The 6,913-nt window shown below is 42.0% G+C and overlaps 1 pseudogene; it reads left to right on the forward strand.

Annotated features, from left to right (window-relative positions):
• The first annotated feature begins 773 nt into the window (after positions 1 to 773).
• On the forward strand, positions 774 to 1,586 carry LOC143664301 (prostaglandin E synthase 3 pseudogene; annotated as a pseudogene).
• Positions 1,587 to 6,913: the final 5,327 nt, after the last annotated feature.

The following is a 6,913-nucleotide window of genomic DNA, read 5'->3' on the forward strand; positions in this document are numbered from 1 at the left end:
GACTTTGGAGCAAAAAGACAGTGGCTTTACAAATATTTTAGCCTAATTATTTCACATTTCTCTATGAACAACTTAGAATTGAGAATATCTCCCATTTAGCAGATTTTTTCTCCTAATTCAGTTTACCTGCTAACTTAGCACCTATAAAAGAGCATTTCTCAAATAAAGTATAATAGCCCATTTAGCCTCTATACTCAAACATATAAGGATGGAGTAAGCAAACTTTTTCTATTCTGGGTCGTGTCATTCCACTCCATATGCTGATGTAACCATTTTCAGCTTTATGGGCCTCTTTCTCAGTTGTAGCAGTCCAAATCTTCAATAACTTGTCCTTAACCCCAAGGAAAGTTAGCCAGCATTTATGAGACTTCTGGTCTTGTAAGAACAGCATCATCGTGGCAGACCCTTGAATTACAGTAAGGTTTATCTTGGGATTTGTGTGTTACAAGACATCCAAGCACCTGCCACTTGCAGTTTTCCTTCAGATTGATTATCTTGGTTGGGTGGGGGAGAAGTTTTCAGGAGGATGGCTCAGTTTACAGATCAGAGAAATAGTGAGGAAGCTGTCACCTGTTAAGATTCCATCCTGAGGCCTCTGCCGTCGCCTGAGGGAAACGTGAAGAGGCCACAACCCGGGGAGAAAGCGCCGGAGTCGCGGCCGGAGAGGAGTCGACTCCCAGCAACTGCCGCCGAAGAGGCCCGCCCCCTGACCTCCCAGCAACTGCCGCCGAAGAGGCCCGCCCCCTGACCTCCCAGCAACTGCCGCCGAAGAGGCCCGCCCCTTGACCCCGTTCACAATGCAACCTGCTTCTGCAAAGTGGTACGATCGAAGGGACTATGTATTTATTGAGTTTTGTGTTGAAGACAGTAAAGATGTTAATGTAAATTTTGAAAAATCCAAACTTACATTCAGTTGTCTTGGAGGAAGTGATAATTTTAAACATTTAAACGAAATTGATCTTTTTCATTGTATTGATCTAAATGATTGCAAATATAAAAGAACGGACAGATCAATATTATGTTGTTTACGGAAAGGAGAATCTGGCCAGTCATGGCCGAGTTTAACAAAAGAAAGGGCAAAGCTTAATTGGCTTAGTGTGGACTTTAATAATTGGAAAGACTGGGAAGATGATTCAGATGAAGACATGTCTAATTTTGACCGTTTCTCTGAGATGATGAACAACATGGGTGGTGATGAGGATGTAGATTTACCAGAAGTAGATGGAGCAGATGATGATTCACAAGACAGTGATGATGAAAAAATGCCAGATCTGGAGTAAGGAATATTATCGTCGGGATTTTGAGAAAGAAAAATAACTTCTCTGCAAGATTTCATGATTGAGAGAATTCCTGAATTGATAGCTCTAAAGGCAGATGCTGTATTTGCCTCCTTTAACCCATTTTTTCAACCTGTTTGTTTTTTAAAAGGCTTCACTAAGGGTTGATATGTACCATTGTATGGGGCAGTTTTAAGTCAGCTAAGGCAATAACCTTATGCATGAACATTTCCCAGACTTCCATGAAGCTGTTGAGGTCCTAGGCAATTGATTACAGCAGTTGTAATAAATAAAAAACATTTCATCTAAGTCTCCTTTCTTCTTAACATAGATACTGACATGATAAGCTCTCAGTTTAGAGAAAGATAACTAAATCTTAGATTTTAGAACATGGACTCAAAGTGGCTGAAACAAATTGGCTGATACCTTGAACAGTTAACCTGCTGTTCCTCTGGTGTATCCTTCAGGATTGTTCCATTAAAGTTTTATTTTGCAAAATTTTACTTCACATTATTGTATGTAGGTGATCACTTGTCAATGTTTCAGATGTATCTTAGCTAAAACTAGTGAATGCTCTAACTTAGATGGTTTTTATAGCCTGTACATTTGGTATTGTTTAACCCTTAGGCTTTTACATCTCTTAGCACAGAGGACAAAGAAAGGCTGTACATTGTTGCTTGAGAGCCTGTACATTTAGACCAAATTTGTATTTGCACTGTCAGTATGGCAAATGAGTGAAAAAAATGTTTAATACACTATTGGATTTATTTTTCTTTTTTTTTGATTCAGCTTATACCAGGGCTGAAAAACCTCAATTTGTGTTCATGGCAGTGGGAATTTTTTTTTAAATGTCTACGTTCTTTCTAATAAACTGTTGGAAGACTTCTCGGTTGTCCTTTAAGTGTCTGGTTTACTGTAATTTCATGTATTATTACCATTTACTGGAATGGAGGTTTCATTTTTACTTGAGGAAGAACTTGGGAATATTCCTCTGTTCGAAAAGAAAGGCTTGCTGTAATGTTCACAGGAAAGTTTCCTAAAGTGGATCTGTAATAGAAAATTGTAGATGCACGTTGCAGCAGTTTGAAAAGAAAGTATGGCAAAATAAATATGTTGTCCTCTAAAAAAAAAAAAAAAAAGATTCCATCCTGATTGTGCATCCAGGGATTGGAGAAATGGTCAGTGTGTCCACAGGGCCATTGGGCCCACTGTGAGGTGGATGTGGGGTAGGATTCCATTTGCCATCTGTCTCCTATGCCCTCGTTCTAGCAGGGGACTGTGGTGGCATTCTGGTTTCCCTGAGGTTAGTGGAAGTTCAAATCCTACCCCAAATCCTCCGAAGACAGGGAATTCCCCTTCCCCCATTGTCAAGGTACTTTGGTCAATGGACATCAGTTCTTCTGGGAAAGAACTTGGGAAACATGTTCTGCATTTACTGCTCAAGGTCTTGGAACTGGATCAGGTCTAGAAATGGGCAAGAGACAGTGATTTTCTAATGGAGTGGCTCATATCAGCCTTTAGCCTCACCTCTCTTATTCTGTTATTGTCATTCCCCTAGGAACACGATGGTTTATTAACCATATCACAGCTCTTTATGGGTCAAGGTCCTCAGGTTGTCATTCTGCTTTGTTATGACAATGATGCCCACCTTGTCTTTAACTCTTACAGGCTGCGATTCCCGAATCCTATCATCCTCATCGACACCAGGGAGCACAATTCTATAGCAGCCTCCCCTATAGCTGTCTAACACTGGCCTCCAGAGGAGCCACAAATAGCTTCTCAATAATGCCAGAGTCCTCTGTCACTAGAGAATTCCTAACTTTTTTTTTTTTTTCAGGAAGTGGTCTCTGCGCTCTTCTGGGATACATAATCAGCTGGTAGACTTTCTGGTTTTACATACAAAATCATTCTAATATGCCCACATCTCTAAACCTTTCGATTCCTTCCTTCACACCCTGCCAATACAGTTCCAGCATCACTCCTTCATTTAGTGTAGGCCATCATTTATTCTCCCACTAGCTTCCAGGAGTCTATACACCAACCTGATAAGCCTGGGTCCAGGCATCTCTTCTGGGATGTTAACTCCTGAGTACACCCTTTTCAATAAACTCTCCTATACCCACATTATATTCCACCTCGCACCATCCAACATTCACAGGGTGGGTACATATTAGCCAGGGCCTTCAACATTTGGAGAATAGGCTCTTTTTTCCTGAGGCAGGACAGTAGTTCCTTGCTCAGGCTTTGCGAAGACTCAACCCTAATTATTGATCTAGAAACAACCAGGTGAGGCAGAGGCAGATCTTGAGGAGGGCAAACATGATTTTGTAGTCATTTCCTTCGGGTGAGACCTGTAGGCAAGAGGAGGCTGCTCTCTAGCAAGGTAGACAGGGGTTCTTCTACTAGCCCAAAGGGCTTTGGAATCTCTGAGGAGTTCAAGGCTTTTAAGAACCTCCACCCAAATGCCCCTGGCCCCCTTCTCTATCTGGGTATTGATTTTAACTTCAGAGACATATGGGACTGTGAATAGAGCCTCCTGTTTAACTCTGCCACTCCTGCAATCAGATCGTAGGACTAGTTTTCTGACTCCAGGGAAAAGATTTCTTTAAATGCTGCTGGGGATGTCTCGGGCTCTCACCCAAAAACCCTGATAGTTGGCTGACTTTCCTTTCCTTTCTTCAGGGATTCATCCAATTGAATAATCCTTACAAATAATGCTGTCCTCATATTTTGCAAAGGCTAGAACTATAATCTAACCTGTTGTATTTTCTATCTACACCCCCAGCCCAGCCCAGCACTGGGCAAAGTTTTTGTAACTGTATATAAGGGAATTGCAGTATATAAGGGAATATCACCACCAGCAACGGATCCTTCCTGTCCTCTGGTGAGTGAGTGATACAGATTCAAGATCACTCATGTCAGGAAAGTCTGCTTCTTAGAGCCTTTTCTGGTACCAACTGACTTTTGTGGGTTAATGGGACTTTAAGATAAGGGTTTGTATGAATGCGGTTTTTGGGGGAGATGATCCTAGGAAGCAGTAGTAAGGGAATTTGGAAGTGAGACAGAAGAAGGAACAAAGCAACTTAAAGAGCAGGTTCTTGCTAGGGCAAAGGAGCTGATTCCACTGGGAACCTCTGAATGCTGTACAGAACATGCCACAGAGAAACTGAAGAAGCATCAACCTTCATCCATGGTTTGTTGAGAGATGATCCCAGAATATTAACTCCCTAGCCCTTCCTGCTTGACATGCATGAGGTTTGAGCACACTTCTGTTGCTGGAGAAATCCCAGAGGCAGAATCACAGATAATTCCAGTAGGACGGCTCCAGTGTGTGAGGGCTGCAGGGATCCAGTTAAACATGCTATGCTCACATTGGAAGATCCATTACCTGGGCACCTTTCTCATGGGAGATGGACAATAGAAAGTTGTCTGTGACCCACAGGTCTTCTGCAAAAACCCTGAATCATCTCGTGAGGGAGATTGCGAACATAGACACTGTACTAGTTTGCTAGCTGCCGGAATGCAAAACACCAGAGATGGATTGGCTTTTAATAAAAGGGGATTTTTTTTGTTAGTTCTTCAGAGGAAAGGCAGCTAACTTTCCACTGAGGTTCTTTCTTACGTGGAAGGCACAGGATGGTCTCTGCTGGTCTTCTCTCCAGGCCCCTGGGTTCCAACAACTTTCCCCAGGGTGACTTTTCTCTGCATCTCCAAAGGCCTGGGCTGAGCTGTGAGTGCTGAGATGAGGAATGCCGAGCTGCTAGGCTGTGCTACGTTTTGCTCTCTCATTTAAGCACCAGCCAATTAAGTCAAAGGTCACTCATTGCAGCAGACACGCCTCCTAGCCAACTGCAGATGTAATTAGCAACAGATGAGGTTCACGTACCTTTGGCTTATGTCCGCAGCAACAAGACTAGGTATGCTCACCTGGCCAAGTTGACAACTGAATTTAACTAACACAGACACCAAATATATGACTTCAAGACAATTGTCTCTTGAGGTTGCTTGAGGGTAATGGGATTATCCTGATGCCACAAAGTCAAATTTCACAACAAATACCATTTTACCTGCAAAAAACTGGGTTTTATCTCCATCTCTGTTCAAACATTAGAACAGTGAGAATCCAGAATGTATACCCAGCCCATGGTCTCTATTTTCATCCAGTTTGATGTAAGATCCATAATGTGAATTTGGGGTTGATACCACAGCATGCCCAAAGTACCCTTCCCTGGAAGGATGGGGAAAGTGAAAATGATCACAATGACACAGGTCAAGCTTAATTGATCTTCCTAGGTAGTAGCCACAATTCAACTCAATACTCTCGAATCTTACTTAAGTTCTGTCCCAGATTCTGGAGACTGTCTTGTCAGAGACAAGCTATCATAATTACTGAAAAAGGTTTGCATTATCAAGAATCATCACATTCTAATTCTGGGACTTTGTCAAGATACTCTGCTCTCTGCTTTCTTAACTCAGTTGAGAACTTGACAATGGAATGTGTGTCAGTTTGGAAGCTGCCAGAATGTGGTATACCAAAATTGGAATGGCTCTTATAAAGGGAATTTAATAAGTTACAAGTTTACAGTTCTAAGCCTATGAACATGTCCAAACTAAGCCATCCAGAGAAAAACACCTTAATTCAAGAAAGGCCAATGAGTCAAGAACACCTCTGTCAGCTGAGAAGGCACGCCGGTCCCTTGCTGGTCCCTTGCTCCTAGGCTCTGTTATTTTTAGCTTCTGTTCCTCTGGAGCTTCCTCACTTTGCTTTCAGAAACTTTAGAGGAGAGAACAGAGACACAGATGTTTGGAGATGCTTGGAGCAGATGTCGCCATGAGATGTTAAGCAAGCCAGAACCTTGAGAGAGCCAAGGGAAGGAAGCCAAGGGATGAAAGTTGAATTGTGTCATTTCTGAGGTTCCTCCAAACTATTTCCTCTTTTAAAGGATTCCAGTAATCTAATCAAGACTCACCCTGAATGGGCAGTTACATCACCATCTAATTAAAAGGTCACACCCACTATTGGGTGTGTCACATCATCGTGGATATAATCTAATCAAAAGTTTCCAACCTACCGTATTGAGTCAGGATTAACAGAAACGGCTGCCCTCTCATGATTGGGTCAGGATTAAGTCATGGATTTTCTGGGGTACATAATGGATTCAAAATGGCACAGAACACAATCCCAGACATCCATCCTCTCTGCAGGAAACCTGGAGGCCAGAATCAAAAGGAATTTTTGATTCTATGTCAGCCTCAGATATCCACCCTCAATTCTGTACTTTCAGCAATCCCATTTCTATCACATTAATTTGCATATATAACATCTATACGAATTTATTCTCAAGTTTTTTATAACCCATGGCTTAAACAGTTCCCTTCATTTAAGATTAAGTCTGTTTAGCTTTGTCTCCTGAAAAACTCTTTGGAATGAGATGGCTGAATTCAAGGTGAGATATCAAATATTGTGAGATACACTGTCAGCAGTTTCTAACAGATGGGACGTGGTGTGGCAGAGAATGCATTCAAGTCAACAGAAGAATCAGAGGAAGATGACTGCTTAGGATATTCAGGACTGAGCAAGTCATGAAGCTCATCTTTCCAACTTGAGCTCTCAGGATCATTGCCATCTGTGACAG

This window comes from Tamandua tetradactyla, chromosome 2 (assembly GCF_023851605.1).
Source record: "Tamandua tetradactyla isolate mTamTet1 chromosome 2, mTamTet1.pri, whole genome shotgun sequence".
NCBI lineage: Eukaryota > Metazoa > Chordata > Mammalia > Pilosa > Myrmecophagidae > Tamandua > Tamandua tetradactyla.